Raw genomic sequence first — 14,717 nt, 5'->3', positions numbered from 1 at the left:
AAATCTTTTAAATGATTTTACATTCATTAAAAAAACTACTATAATTAAGTTAAAAATAATTTTTAAATAAAGATGATATGATGGTAGAGTGTGATCCAAAACATTGATTCAAAAATTGCACACAATTGGAACTAGAAGTACTAAAGTTAAATGATATGATGAATAAATATACTTTTATTTACTTAAGTGATATATTTTATTCTATCTTAATATAAATTATTAGAAATCTATTAAATGTTAAAAGTATGATGCATAAACTAAATCTAATTTATTAAAATATATTTTAATAAACAAAATATAAATTATATAAAAAAATTAATAAATATTAAGATGTATTTGTAATGTTCTTATCTAATTTTATTTTCTATGTTTCAAAGATTTTTTTCAAAATTCTAATTGGTTCATTCCATTAACCAATAAAAAACAAACAAAAAGCAAGTATTCTTTCATAACTCTAAGTTGATGTTTGTTGTGGTGTATGTATTTTTTAGATACATAAATTAAACTAAAAGAAGGATTATTTTTATAAAACTGCACTTTTAAATTTATATAATTCAACATATAACTATATTCACATGTTTGTATATTATAAATAATAATAATTTAAGTACACTTTAGAAAATTAATACCTTATTTCCTTACAAAATTTTACTAAAAATATATCTAATTCTTAAAATTTTAAATATAATTTCTTGTACAATTTTATTTATAGAAAAATCTTAAAATACAACAAAAATTATAAATTTAATTTTTTTAATTTTTAAAATACTAAAGATAGTATTAAAAAGTGGTATCAAGTGGGGAAAGTTTAATTTATTCAAGGATGGGATATATGTTTTCAAGTGGCATTGTGAGGATCTATCACTTGTACTTTTCAAGATTATCCTGTGAGGGTATTTTGTGTATGAGGTTGGTTAGTATTCTGTTGTACACTTCCTCGTGGCTATAAGATCCACTAGATGGCTGCATTTTTCAATCTTATTGGGAATTGGCCTCTTGTAGTTTGTACTTTATTCCTTTTTCATTCTTTGGTTGGAATCCTCTTCATTTAATAGAGTTGTGTGAATAATTACTTTTTCTTCATTCTGTCCTGCTAATTAGTACTCATCTCGTGTGAGTTGTCTTGCATTTTCAATGTTTTTCATTTCACACTATCTAGCTCGTGTAGCCTGAATTATGTTTTAATGAGATCAATTACGTATATCTTATTCCATAATGGTTTTGAGTGGGAGTTTGTTATTGTGCTGGCTCTTGCATTTTTCTTGTCTTTCTAGGTTTTGGGTTGGTCAGTTTTGGCTTCTGCATTTTCTTTGAGCCATTCTTCATTATGGGAGTATTTTTACTATTTGATGCTGAATTCTTCTTAGATGTCTGGGCTCTTGGGTGGTCTTGTTTGGCCTTTTTTTTCTTTGAGTTATTCTTCACAAGTGTCTATAGCTTCATCATGTCGAGTTGTCACTGTTCACTGGTTGGAGTAAGCTATCTAGTCAAATTTTGTTCAACCTGCTCCTCCCTTCATATGGAATACTATCCAAGGAATTTTAGGGTATTTCTAGAACTAGAAGATTGGGAGAAGCCATTTCTTGGCTGCATCAAAGATGGCATGCTAGATACCATGTTCATTTGTGATTATCCTCATACCTATAGAGGAATCAAGAGGATTATTGGGCATGTGATTCTTTTTCCCTTTGGGAAAATATTAATATATCCATTTATCATTTTGTCAGTTTTTCTATCTAATGCTATGGATTTATTGTAGTCCCCATCCCACTTGGAGTTGATAGTTACCAGGTTTATTAGACCTACTTATTTGCAAGTGGGTAAGCTTAGTAAAACCTATCAAAAATATGATCTTTGGAGTGGTGCTGCCCTCATTGGCAATTTTTTTCATCATCATGCACTCCTTAGCAATCATAGTGTTTATGTGGTTTATGAGAGTTTTAAAAAAGCCCTAGAGAGGCAATTGTTTCATCTTGTTAAGGTTGCATTGTAGCTATATGGTATTTTCTTACCCAAAAATTGTGTCAATAATGTGCATCAAATTATCTTTGCTTTATTAGATCTTTTAGAGCATGAGCCTTCTTAGGCCCTTGCTTCACCTGTGGTGAATCCTTCCTCTACCACTCTTGATCTTACTCTTAAGATTGGTAATTTTTCTTCCATGGTATGGGATATGGAGGAATAATTTTATTTGGTTCTTGTGGTTTTTTGGGTTTTGTGTTTTGCAATCGTTTGTGAGTAGGTATCTACATGAAGTTTTTTAGCACTTGGGACAGCAGCTGAATTAATCGACTGACTTGGCTTTGTAGGAATTTTATATTGATATTTGGTGACATTCTGTATAGATTATAATTGTAAATGCTTGTACATTCTAGCTAAACATTTCTACTCCTGCTATTCTTCTGATGTATTTTGTAATTTGGAAGTCTCATTCCTGGATCATTATAACCAAGTATGTGTGACTTCCATCTTCTCTCTTCCTTATCTTTTTTCGTCTTCTTGATGGGGTAAAATAGAGTTTGTCTTCCTAATTCTTTTCTCTAGGAGCTTTGTATCTTAGAATCAGTTAAAAATGTAAAAAATATTAAATTTATATATAAATATATTAAGTGGATTTGTTGCTGCTTTTTTTTAAAAGTATTAAAAATAGCATTTATCAAATGCTTAAGAGAAAATCAACATAAATTAATGTTAAAAAAATTTCTTTCTCTTATTGTAACAAGGATCAAACTCCTGATACATGATTATCTTTCATGGGTAGCAAAGCGTCTAATGGAGTTGGATCCTCATAATATACGATAATAAGCACACCAACACATTTCAAACGAATTAAGAGATTATTTTTCTTTTTTATATATTGTCAAATATGGTATATTAGAAATACATAACCTATTTCATATACTTTTTTTTTCTTTCACAACTTTTTAAATATAAAAATAAAACTAGAATGCCTATTTTTCAACATTGTCAATGTTCCAAATCCTAAAAGTTCGAACCTTAATTCTATTCATATTTTTAAATTTTAGTACAAAATTTCAAAGTATTCCCACTCATTCAAATCATTTATCATAATATTCAACTTCTTGGATCCACACTCAACTATGTGATTATTTTTTAAAATTTTAGTGAAACATTATCAAACTATAACTAATGTGTGTATCAAATACTTTATGAATAACTATACATATGATAAAACTATCAATTATTAAAAAAAAAATGAATAAATTAACAATTTTTAATAAAAAGTATTTTATTTTTTGGCAAGAACCTGCAACACAATGGTATCTTGTGAGCCTCTCATGTGGGAGGTCTTGTGTTCAAATTCACTTAAAAAATAAAAATAATTAATTACAATAAATAACAATAATTAATCTAGGTTTTGCTCGTTTACTAATAAAAAATAATTATTTGTTCTTATATTTTTATAACATTTTTCATGTATTTTACAATTTAAAACATAAACAACTTTATTTAATTGAATATATTATAGTGTAATTTTGTTTTGCTTTAGTGAAGTAAAATAAAGTAAGGGTGAAATTCACCATTTTTACAACTATATAATTGATCATGAAAAAGTTAAGTGATAGAAAATAATGAAAACTAAATACATCAAAAAATGAAAAATGATGTTTAAAATTTGAAAATATAATAATGAAAAATTAAAAAAATCTTATTTTAAATTTTTTTCTAATATTTAAGAAATTGTCTTCAAAATGTATAAACGTAACATTTTATCAAATTCTTCATTTCAATTTTAATTCATTTTTGTACTTGGAGGGGATTCCAATTGTATTACAATTTCTTTTGATATAATTTTTTTAATAGTAAAATATATATTTAAATATATTTATTTATTTTTTAATCTGTAAGTAAAACATATTTTTCAAAATAATATTGTCAATTTATTATCTTTATTTTTACTTTATATATAAAACATAAGACAAAAACATTTTAGTTTTTCTATTTATTAACAAATCGATTAAATTATACATAAAGTTTCATAAAATAAAAAATTCAAATATTTAAGAAATTTAATATTGAAAACATGTATTATATTAAACAAAATAAAATTTAAGTTTAAGTTTATATTAAAATTTTAACCAAATTAATATATTCAAATTTTAACTTATTTAAAAAATATTATAAACTTTTAACTTCCTAAAATATAATTTTCTTTAATACGAACTTTATTAGATAAAAAATTTATATCACTTCACTTAAATAAAAAAATATTACTCATAAGGAATGCATTTTTTTTTTTAAAAGTTACAAAGCACAATAGCATTAGTTTTAAGAAGAAAATGACGTACAAAGTGATCAATTTAATAGGCAACAACCATGTTAGGACACTAATAGAATTCAAGAAAAGATCAATGATGGATGGCATGGCATACCATGGCATGCGACACCCAACCAACGAATTTCGTGGCTAGATAGCCACTATGGACAAGCTCCCATGCCATTGAAATCAACCCAACATGGAAATCTCCTCTTGTAGGAAACATTTTCTTATCCATTCAATGAAAAATAAATAGTCCCTTCTAGGGGCATTTAAATGTCAAACAAAGGTCGCATTTTTATGCATTGTGCATCCGTTAAGCTCGACATCATCTTAATTAGCCAATTTTAAATATTACCCACTTTAATAATGATAACATTACCCAATCATAGTTGGATAGTTATTTATAATTTTATTGGAAATCTTAGCCAATAAAAGATGGAAAACTATTAATTATTCTAATAAAAAATTCAAGCAATAACAATTAGGCATTTTTTTCTATTTTTAAAGATGACTTGCAAAATTGTTATCTCACTTTTTGATGATTAAAAGCATGATGTTTAAGTTAAGTATTTTTAATGAGTATGATTTTAATTTTTTTCTCATAAAATAAAAAATCTTAATTAAAAACAACTATGGATTTTAATAATTTTATTTTTAGAGACTTTTAATCATTAGTCATAGTTTTTAGGTATCGTATTAATATCACTACAACAACGAAATGATAAGACTTAGGTCATAATATATATTATATAGTGATGCAAGTTTGATTTTTACTTTTATTTGTTAAAATAAAATAAAAATAGAATAGATTATTGCATTTCATTTTACATATCATCTATTTTTACGTACAATTTTTACAACTAAACTTTAAAAAATGCAAACATATATAGAGGAGAGAAGATTTATAGTCGTCATTCTTTAATTTGTGCTTGTTTATAGTTAATACTAATAATGAATTAGCAATCCTATAAATCATCTAAAAACTTACATTCTAAGAGGTATAGATTTCAATTTTTTTAATATCCTTAATTTTTTTGAAATTAAGAAGAAACTAGAATGGGGTTGACCCAATATAGGAAAGAATAACTATCCAAAGATCAACTGGCATTCACTACCACAAGATTAACCCAACCCCTTTTGAAATTTCAAAAACCCTCCCACAAGTATAATAGCAAAGTAAATGCTACCATAAGTAGCGAAAGTATTAACAACATAGAAAAACATGGCCACCATATAAACATTGGCCCTACTATTAGTCCATTATAATAAATATAAATGGAACTAAAGGCTCGAAGAGTAACTAAGTAACATAACAAAAACTTAAAACAAGCACACCAGCAGAGGAAACATCACTAGCTCCTCGGGTTTTCCAAAAGTAGGCAAAGTTAGTCATTGGCTAGGAAGCCATATAGGGAGGGATTTTTTCCCACATCCTTATTATTAGTCTCATCATCTTTACTGGTTTGCATGGGGAAGAGTGTAGAATTTTTTGAGTGTATGACACACATCGATAAATTAGAAACCCTAGTGAACCTGTCCTCTAGATCTGTATAATGTTTGATCAAATCAATAATGATGTTTTCTAGTTTCTCCACCTCTTAGTTAACCTACACTTTTTTATATCATTTTTAACCATAGCCTCTTCCTACAAAGTGTAGTCTCCCCCCATGCCTCAACATTAACATCTTATTTTCCCCTGGTAATTTGTGCCTAAGGGTTACTTCCTAGAGTGCTCATTCTAACTAGCAAGGTGACCATGCCATGCTCCACATTCTTAGAATTTCCATAATCTAGTGTGACAGATTAGCTTTAAACATATCTAAAACCTTAGAGGGAAAACAACTAGTCTAGCCTTCCTCCATATCCTCAATTTACCCTCACTTTCCATTTCTTCTTGATCGTGTTCTCAATAATTCCTTCTAGTGGCCATGTGTTTGGGTCGAGGCCTAGGATTTTTCCTAGAGTTCTCCTACTTAGGGATGCTAGGGATGGTCAAAGTTTTTTTCTCTCTTAGCCTCTTACTCGACCACTTTGTGCCCTTTCTAATGGCTCCATTTTTTTCCACATGCAACACTTCAATTTTTTCTTCTTTAGTTCTCCTAGTTGTGGCCATGGGGTTCTCTTTACAAATGGCTTTAGTGGAGGGAGAGGAGATTTGGTTAGTTATTTTCAAAGGTAAAGGGCTAAGGCTCAGAATTTGAGGGTGGAAGCCTTTGTAAAATTTAAAAAAGTAGAGAATCAAGGCTTGACGATAAATAATTTAATTTTTTCCTTCCTCACATTTTTTCTCTATATTCCACACATAGTCCTCTATAGAGTGAAGTAGGAAAAAAGGGAAAGAAATGCAATCTTTGTCCCAAAAATGATTCAAAATAGGGAAATGGTAGTAATAATAGACCTTAACTCTATCCACTAGGGTACCATAGTGCATGATGACAGAAAAAACCATATTCCATGATTTTGGAACCTTTCCCTTACACAACCACCATGGAAGTGAACATGGACTTCCTCAAAGCAGAAGAAGCTTCTAAGGATCATTTCATCATTTAATCTTGACTACTTCCTCTATGACTTCCCTTCCATAGATAGGTCGGTGGCATTCACTATCAGCTCTTCAATGACTTCAAATGAGACCTCATCTATGGTGATCCATCACTTCTTCTAGGAGTCATTGAATTGCTATGTGACCATCTCATCATTACCTCAATGATTTCCATGAAAGGGATGAATCCACCTTCTTTCAATTAAGACCATGTGCCACTTTATCATCCCTGACAATCTTCTCAATTCTCGATGGATCAATTTTTGAGTTCACCCCTTTAATGACCTCATCATCATCCAAGTCTACAACCAACTCCTCGTCTCTATCCTTAATCTCAAGCACCATATTCTCCACTTGATTGATTAGGATTTTGGTAAAAACCAAAGATAACTCCTTATAGATCATACAATGGCTATTACAATGAGAACCACAAATGAATAAATTCCTTTTGGGAATCATAGTGATTAAGTTAAACTCAAATAAGTAGATCACCAAATATCCATGATTTCTCATTAACTCCCTATCTCAAGATTTGAAAATCCATCTTGAGTGATGTAAAAAATCCTCCCAAATAATGCTTTGAGTTTTTCCTTTTCCATTTCAATTACAAATAATGATTACTACCTCTTCGTTAGAAGTAGCACTATAGTAGATAAAGGCCTCTTCTAGAAAAATCATCATAATGACACAACCAAATAAGATAAAAAGATAGTTAATGTTCCTATGAATGATCCTTGCTAAGCCCATCATGTTGAAATTCTTTAGAATAATTGAGAGGGGGGGTGAATTAGTTATCCAAGATCAAGATGTAGAATTAAAACTTTTCACAACTTAATGAACCCATAAAACATTTTCATCATGGATGCGTCCATTAGATTATGCAATCACTTAAACTTGTAGGTTACTATCAAATTAATTTGTAAAAATGTAAACATGAAACATAACAGATTTAATAACACATTTGACGCAATGATTTAATGTGGAAACCCAATTTGGGAAAAACTACCAGTAACATGCTACTCATTCTCACTCTTTTGAAGTGATTCCCTATGAAAGGCCAACCATATTAAAGGTTACAATGTACACTATTTAATGTGACTCAATTAAAGGAGCTTGTTCACCTTTCAAGCATCCATACCCTTAAGCCTTCTTGCTTTTCTTGCCAATGCAAACTCTTCTCTTAGGTCATTGAATGAAGAGAATACCCCAGACTCCTTGTCTTCCTTAGGTTCTCGTACATCAACTCTTTCTTTTGACCAACCATATCTATAAATAGAGAATTAAGATTTTTTTTGTTCATCCTTCATCATCCATTTTAGAGTTAGGTTAGATTAGGTAGGATTCAATGAATCTACCCCTCATTTCATTTCATTCCCTTCTAGAAAATTCTCCTTCAATCCTCTTTGAATTCACCTCAAAATGGTTTATCTTGAATTCTATGTCACTAGCTCATCAATCTTATCTTCCACACGGTTCACACAATCCAAGAAAATAAACTTGTCAGCTCAAATTCTCAATCTTTCTTATAATGCTAACACTCGGCATTAACTAGTTTTTAATGCTCAATATATACTATGTTGCTCAACATCCACTATCAAAATACTCGACACAAAATAAAGTTTATTGGTGCTCTGCATCAACTAAACTTTACTTGGCTTACACTAAAATTGATTTTTCTCAGCTCCAATTGATTTTCTACTCAGCTTGCACTAACTTTGCTCGACACCTATTGTCCGCTCGGTCAAGTTTGGCAGACAAACTTCATTTAACTTGTTCTTCTAATCTTACTCGATGTAACCAACCTTTGTAACCTTAAGTAAATTATCAATGCATTATAATATCACTGTCTTAACTAATTCTTGTACTCCTTTTCATATCATAAGTCAACCTTTCCTCTAGGTGCTATTGTTACCTAATTTGATTAAGTCCTCTTCATCAATCAAAAAAATGACAGTACTTAAATCATATAAGAAATTATCTTACTAGCAAGTAACAGGTTTGACATTAGTGACAAAACAATGATTGAAACATATTTATCATACTTGTATCAATCTGTTTTCAACAATCTCCCTCTTTGGCATTGATGGCAAATCAAACTAACCAAACTTAATTAGTATGACCAATCAGAATACCAAAAAGAAAACAATTCCTTGTATTGAAATCTCTCCCTTTATCAGCAACATTCATGTTCTGAATAGATTACAAAATTCTATTCTAATAAATAGACAATCAACTCATCCTTATGACTCCCTCTTGATCACTTCTTATATCTCCCTCAACATATTCTCCCTCTTACTAGGTAGATGTAGTTAGTGAGTACACTTGTGAGTTTCCTCCTTTTGAGTATGACAACAATGCCAAAGACATGTCATCTTAATGTGTAGATATGAATATTTTCAGTTTCTCCCTCTATCACCTTGCTTCTGACTAATTTTTAGTTACATCTCTTTGATTACTTTAGGCAGCTCCTAAAATAAGATCCGCTGCATCAATGTGTAACATATGTCAATCAGCTTAATTTGATGTAGGGCACTCCTCATGCTTCTTAGATAGTCTTTGATAGGGATATCACCACTAGTTTACCTCTTAGATACTCATGAGAATCCTTAGGTAATGCTTTTGTGAAGATATCAACAATTTTTTCTTTGGTGTTGACATATTCCATCTTTACCTCTTTATCTTGAACTAATTCTCTCAAGTAATGATACTTGATTGCAATGTGCTTAGTCTTTGTATGCATCATAGGATTCTTTGATATATTTATAGAACTTGTATCATCATAATAAAGTATCATAGGTTCAATGATTTCCTCCTTCATACCTTTGAGTGGCTATTTGATCCATACAATGTTTGTACAATTCACCACATCAACAACATATTACACTTCAACAGTAGATTGAGAAATGTAGTTTTGTTTCTTGCTAGTCCCTGTAACTAGTCTTTTGCCTAAGAAAAATGTTCCTCCACTCGTGCTCTTTCTGTCATCAATATTTCCAACCCAATCAACATTAGTATAGGTTCTCGATTCAAATTTCTCATTTTTCTTTTAGTATAGACCATACTCCTTTGTTCCTTTCGAATATCTCATTATTCTCTTTACTACCATCAAGTGATTCTCACTAGGATTATTAGAGAATATTGTAACCATCCCTATAGATAATGCAATTTTAGGTCTGCTATGTACTACATATTGTAATTTACCAATCAAAGACCTATATAATGTTTGATTCACCTTAAGTGAATCATCATTCTTTGAAAATTTATGTCCTATCACCATAGGTGTACTTACGGGCTTGGAATATTCCAATCTAAAAAAATTTAGTATCTCCTTAACATATTTTGAATGAGTAATGTATATACCACATTTCATTTGATGTACTTGAAAACTCATAAAGAACTTGATCTCTCCAATTATAGACATCTTAAATTCTTGTTTCATTTCTTTTGAAAATGCATTGCATAAAGTATCTTGACCTCCAAATATGATATCATCAACAAAAAATTTAGATAAAAAAATATCTTTGCCTTTCTTTTTCTTCAAGTACATATTGTTGTTATCATCAGTCCTCTCAAATCCAATCTTCACAAGATAATTATGAAGTCTATCATACCACTTAAACATTTGGAAAGCATCATATTTCTATTTCAGAAACATAACTATCATTATTCTAGAATAATCATCAACAAGTAGCATAATGTACTTATATCCTTTGTAGCTTTTCACTTCAATTGGTCCACACAAGTTAGTATGAACAATCACTGATACTCCTTTAGAGGCACGAGTCTTACTCATAAAACCTGACTTTGCCATTTTTCTTAACTGATATTATTTGCAAATTAGATTGTCAGGATTTTTCAATTTAGGCAAACCTCTGACTCTTCTCATGTTACTGATACTAACCAAGTTATCAAAATTAACATGACATAACCTCTTGTGTCATAGCCACACATCATCAAATTCTACAACTAAACAATTAGCATCCTCTATATCAAGGTAGAATAGATTACCTCTAGTTTGATAACCTTTTCTAATCAGTTTTCCATCAATATCATATATTTGTAATTTTGTTCTCAAAATCAACCTTGCAACCAAAATTATTTAGTTTTGACACACTCAACAAGTTATAGTTGAGTCCTTCAACATAATAAGCATTGTCACATAAAATCATTTTTGTGAGCTTGATAGAATGCTTTCCTTTTACCATACATGGTGCATCATTAACAAACCTTACACTATTTCCATCATAATAATTCAAGGTAATGAGCTTACTTTTATCTCTAGTCATGTGATGTGAACATCCACTATCAATGATCCATCAGTCATTCTTGTTCACACAAGACACTAGTGCAATTGCCTCGTCTTCACCAAATTTATCCTTCATTGCAACATACACTACTTCATCATCATGATCTTAAAATCCATCTTTTGTTTCCTCTTCAGCAATGTAGAAAGACTTCTTGCCTTTATCTTTGTATTCTTTTCTATCCTCATCTCTTCTACTTTTATACTTGTCACCACCTCTGTAATTCTTCTTCTCTAGACATCTAGCAGTAATATGACCAACCTCATTGCAATTGAAACACATGATAGGTAACTTACCTTTAAACTTTCCTTTAACTCTATGAAATCTCCTTACTAGTAGTGCTTCAAGTTGATCTACATCTTCCTCATCTATATCACTGCCACTAGACACATATTTTGTCTTTTTCTTCTTCTGCTTCTCATTAGGTTCCTTCAATGACAACTTAGCTTTGAAAGCAAATTCAATATTTTCAAATGTGTAATTATCAAAATTAGATAGCCCAAAAGTAGTGAGCCTACCTACTAGACCTTCAAGAGTTAGATCATTCCCTGCTTTACATCTTAATTATTATATTGTAGAAACTCTAATAGCATAGATGGGAGAACCCATGAAATCAGAGAAAGGAGAGTTGGCTCCAACACTTGTCCTTTCTCCTTTTCCTTTTTCCTCTGATCTAGTTAGTTTTAAGTTAGTCCAGGGATCTCTTTATGTTGATATTTATTAGACTTGCCTTATGCCCACCAAGATTTACTAGGCCAGTTATATGTATAATGATGACAACTTCATAGTTATTAGTAATAGTAAGTATAAAAATAACTTAACTTGGGGGGTTTTTGATATTAATGAAAGGCGTTGACTAATCATATAGTGATGACTTTTAACTAATTTTCATTTTTTTTGTTTTTTTGTTTTGGGTCAGCCCCATTTTGACTTCTCTTTAATTTAAAAAATATTACAACTAACCATCATATGTATATGTATATGTATATGTATATCTCTATGTATATGCATGCATGTATAACATGAGCAAAACACCAAGAAGAAATATAAGAATAACAAATAAATTAAAAAATTTATAGAAACTCAAAACTGAAATAATTTAGAAAGCTAAAAACTAAACTATTCAAAATGTAATTTTAAATAATTTTTAAAATCTAAAGATTAAGTAGAAAATAAATCAAAATCATATTTAGATTTTCTAGAAAACAAAGTTGCTATTTCTAAAATCATATGTTCTAAACAAAGAGTAAGAAAGTAAGAGAAAATAACTAAATTAAATTGAGTTGTATGAAAAATAAACTTTCAAGGAACAATTTTGTCCTGGTCGACCCACATAAAACCTAACATCTAAAATATATGAAAATAGAGAAAAAAATGAAAAAATCAAGAAGTCGATTGAATTGCTATGTGTCATTGCCTACTGATCATGTGTGTGAGTGAGATTGCCTCCTCGATTTATACTTCTAACGTACCTATTAAACTTAACATATGATTACTAGTTATTAATACTTTCATAACATAAATTTATAAGTATTATCATAAGCGACTGAGTAGCACAAACCAGAAAACTTTGAACACGATTCCGGAACACAGTAACGTGGACGAGTATCATTACAGTCTACCACGTTCCCTTGACAAACAGACTGGATTTTAATGAAGCATAAGAGAGTGTACATAGAACGCCTTATGATGACAACCAAAATTTAGATTTGCACGGTCTAAAACTTCTCATACACATCTAAGTCCTTATAGTGGTTAATGCATCTCAAGTAGAGACCCCAAATAGCACTGGTTGATAACAAAGCCAACGAGAGAGTTGGCAGAATCGGTAGACACCCGAACCCCTTGCTGCTGAACATTGCCTATGATAGACAGGCTGTCTACTGTGGGTGCAAAAGCCAAACAGAAAGTCCCCATGATATCCACAGGAATCAGATAATTTTCAGGCGGAAGAGTCAGAATGGCCCCGTTGAGAAAATGAAAACTCACAGTAGGAACGCTGACAGTTATGATGCCAGCGAGGTCATAGCAAGTGTCGAACATGGACACCCCTTCGGCCCGGAGAAGATTTTGGGTGCTCTCGACGAAGGCGTCACGCACGGCGTCGTAAGCGTCACTCCGCAGCCGCGCGACGGCCGTGCCGGAGTCCACTATCACGCCTCCCCGACCTCTATCGTCGAACTCAAACACCAACTGCGGAAAAGAAACCAGCAACCCGCCAACGCTGATGGCCGTCAGTGGAACATAATAGAAAGTTCCGAGTCGTGGGTTTCGGAGAAGCGGAAAGAAGACGGACCCAACCGGAGAAACCGAGTTGGGACCGAAGTCGACTACGCCGGAGGACTCGGATGAGCGGTCGACGAGGCAGTATGAATACTTTGTTCCGTATGACCCCAGCTGCGAAGGGAACGAGCCCCGAGACCAATCAACCCGGCGGCGCCCATTAACAAGCCCCGGTTTTCATGGCCACGCCCGATTGCAACGTTCTGAACTCTCGTCTTGCCAAATGTGAGAATCTCCGTCGCAAAGCTCCCGACGGAACGAGACCCGTCTGCATAAGATATCCGATACACGCACCCGCGGTTGTCGCAGCCCAGCTCGTCCAACTCACTGCACAACGCCGAATTGCACGAAATGTATGTGAATGACGCCGAGCTTGACGGGTCGAAGACCGGGTTGGTCTGGTCGTAGCAATCTTTGCATGGTTGGCACTGCACCCACACCACGTCGCTGCCCGTGTCCAGCACCATGTACTGTTCTGCAGCAGGTGTTCCTACTCCTATACGGGTAAAGTAATCCCCGCTGCCCACTATCATGCCGGACATGACATCGCCTCTGAAATCTTCAGTCATGATTTTCTGCTCTACTCTTCTATCTTTCTCCGTCTCATTCACCTTACTCTCTACCCGCAATTTGAGCGCCCTCACCCGTCGGGAATCCCTTTCAAGTCTCTCTTTGAACCTCTGTGGAAAACTTGCAGCCTCCACGGACTTTTACCCACTTCTTCCTCTTCTTCATTGTAGGTCTTATATAGTTCTATTGGGGGTGAGCTCACTTCCCTTAGCCTAGCTGTGATATTAAGTTCATGATGATGAAACCCACCCCGTTTCTCTGCCCAGGAGACGTGAACAAAGTAGAGGAAAGTATAGAGGGTGATGATTATAGCCCACACTGAAAGAGGAACAAGAAATCTACAAAGACCCATTTTGAAATTGATAACTCACACTTCTCCCTTATTGGTGGAGAAATCCTAGGTCTCGTCTTGATAACTCAAATTTTTACTTTTTATTTCTTTCTATCGCTCAAACAAACTTGATTAGTTTGGATTAGAAAATTTAATTTTAGTGTCTAAATTTGTTTTAGTCGCAGACTAAAGACTAGATTAAGAGAGACACAAGCCAAAGTAACTCTATAACTTCACTCTCTAGACAGATTGATTTTTCCTCCTTGAGTTACTAAATTGCTGCATCACTTCTCAATTTATTCTTGCTTCGACTTCTGAATTTATACTTGCCTTCGAATATTGTAGTGTCCCTCATCCCGGGACTAGACAACAATGGTTATATAATGATTTGTTTGTATGGTCACG

At 32.3% G+C, this 14,717-nt stretch overlaps 1 pseudogene; it reads right to left on the bottom strand.

Annotated features, from left to right (window-relative positions):
* Positions 1 to 12,883: 12,883 nt before the first annotated feature.
* Positions 12,884 to 14,333, bottom strand: LOC149547833 (protein ASPARTIC PROTEASE IN GUARD CELL 2 pseudogene; annotated as a pseudogene).
* Positions 14,334 to 14,717: the final 384 nt, after the last annotated feature.

The sequence above is a fragment of the Cupressus sempervirens genome, chromosome 7, assembly GCF_028749045.1.
Source record: "Cupressus sempervirens isolate cs-2001-9-10 chromosome 7, ASM2874904v1, whole genome shotgun sequence".
NCBI classification, from domain to species: domain Eukaryota; kingdom Viridiplantae; phylum Streptophyta; class Pinopsida; order Cupressales; family Cupressaceae; genus Cupressus; species Cupressus sempervirens.
This window is presented reverse-complemented; position numbering and strand designations above follow the sequence as displayed.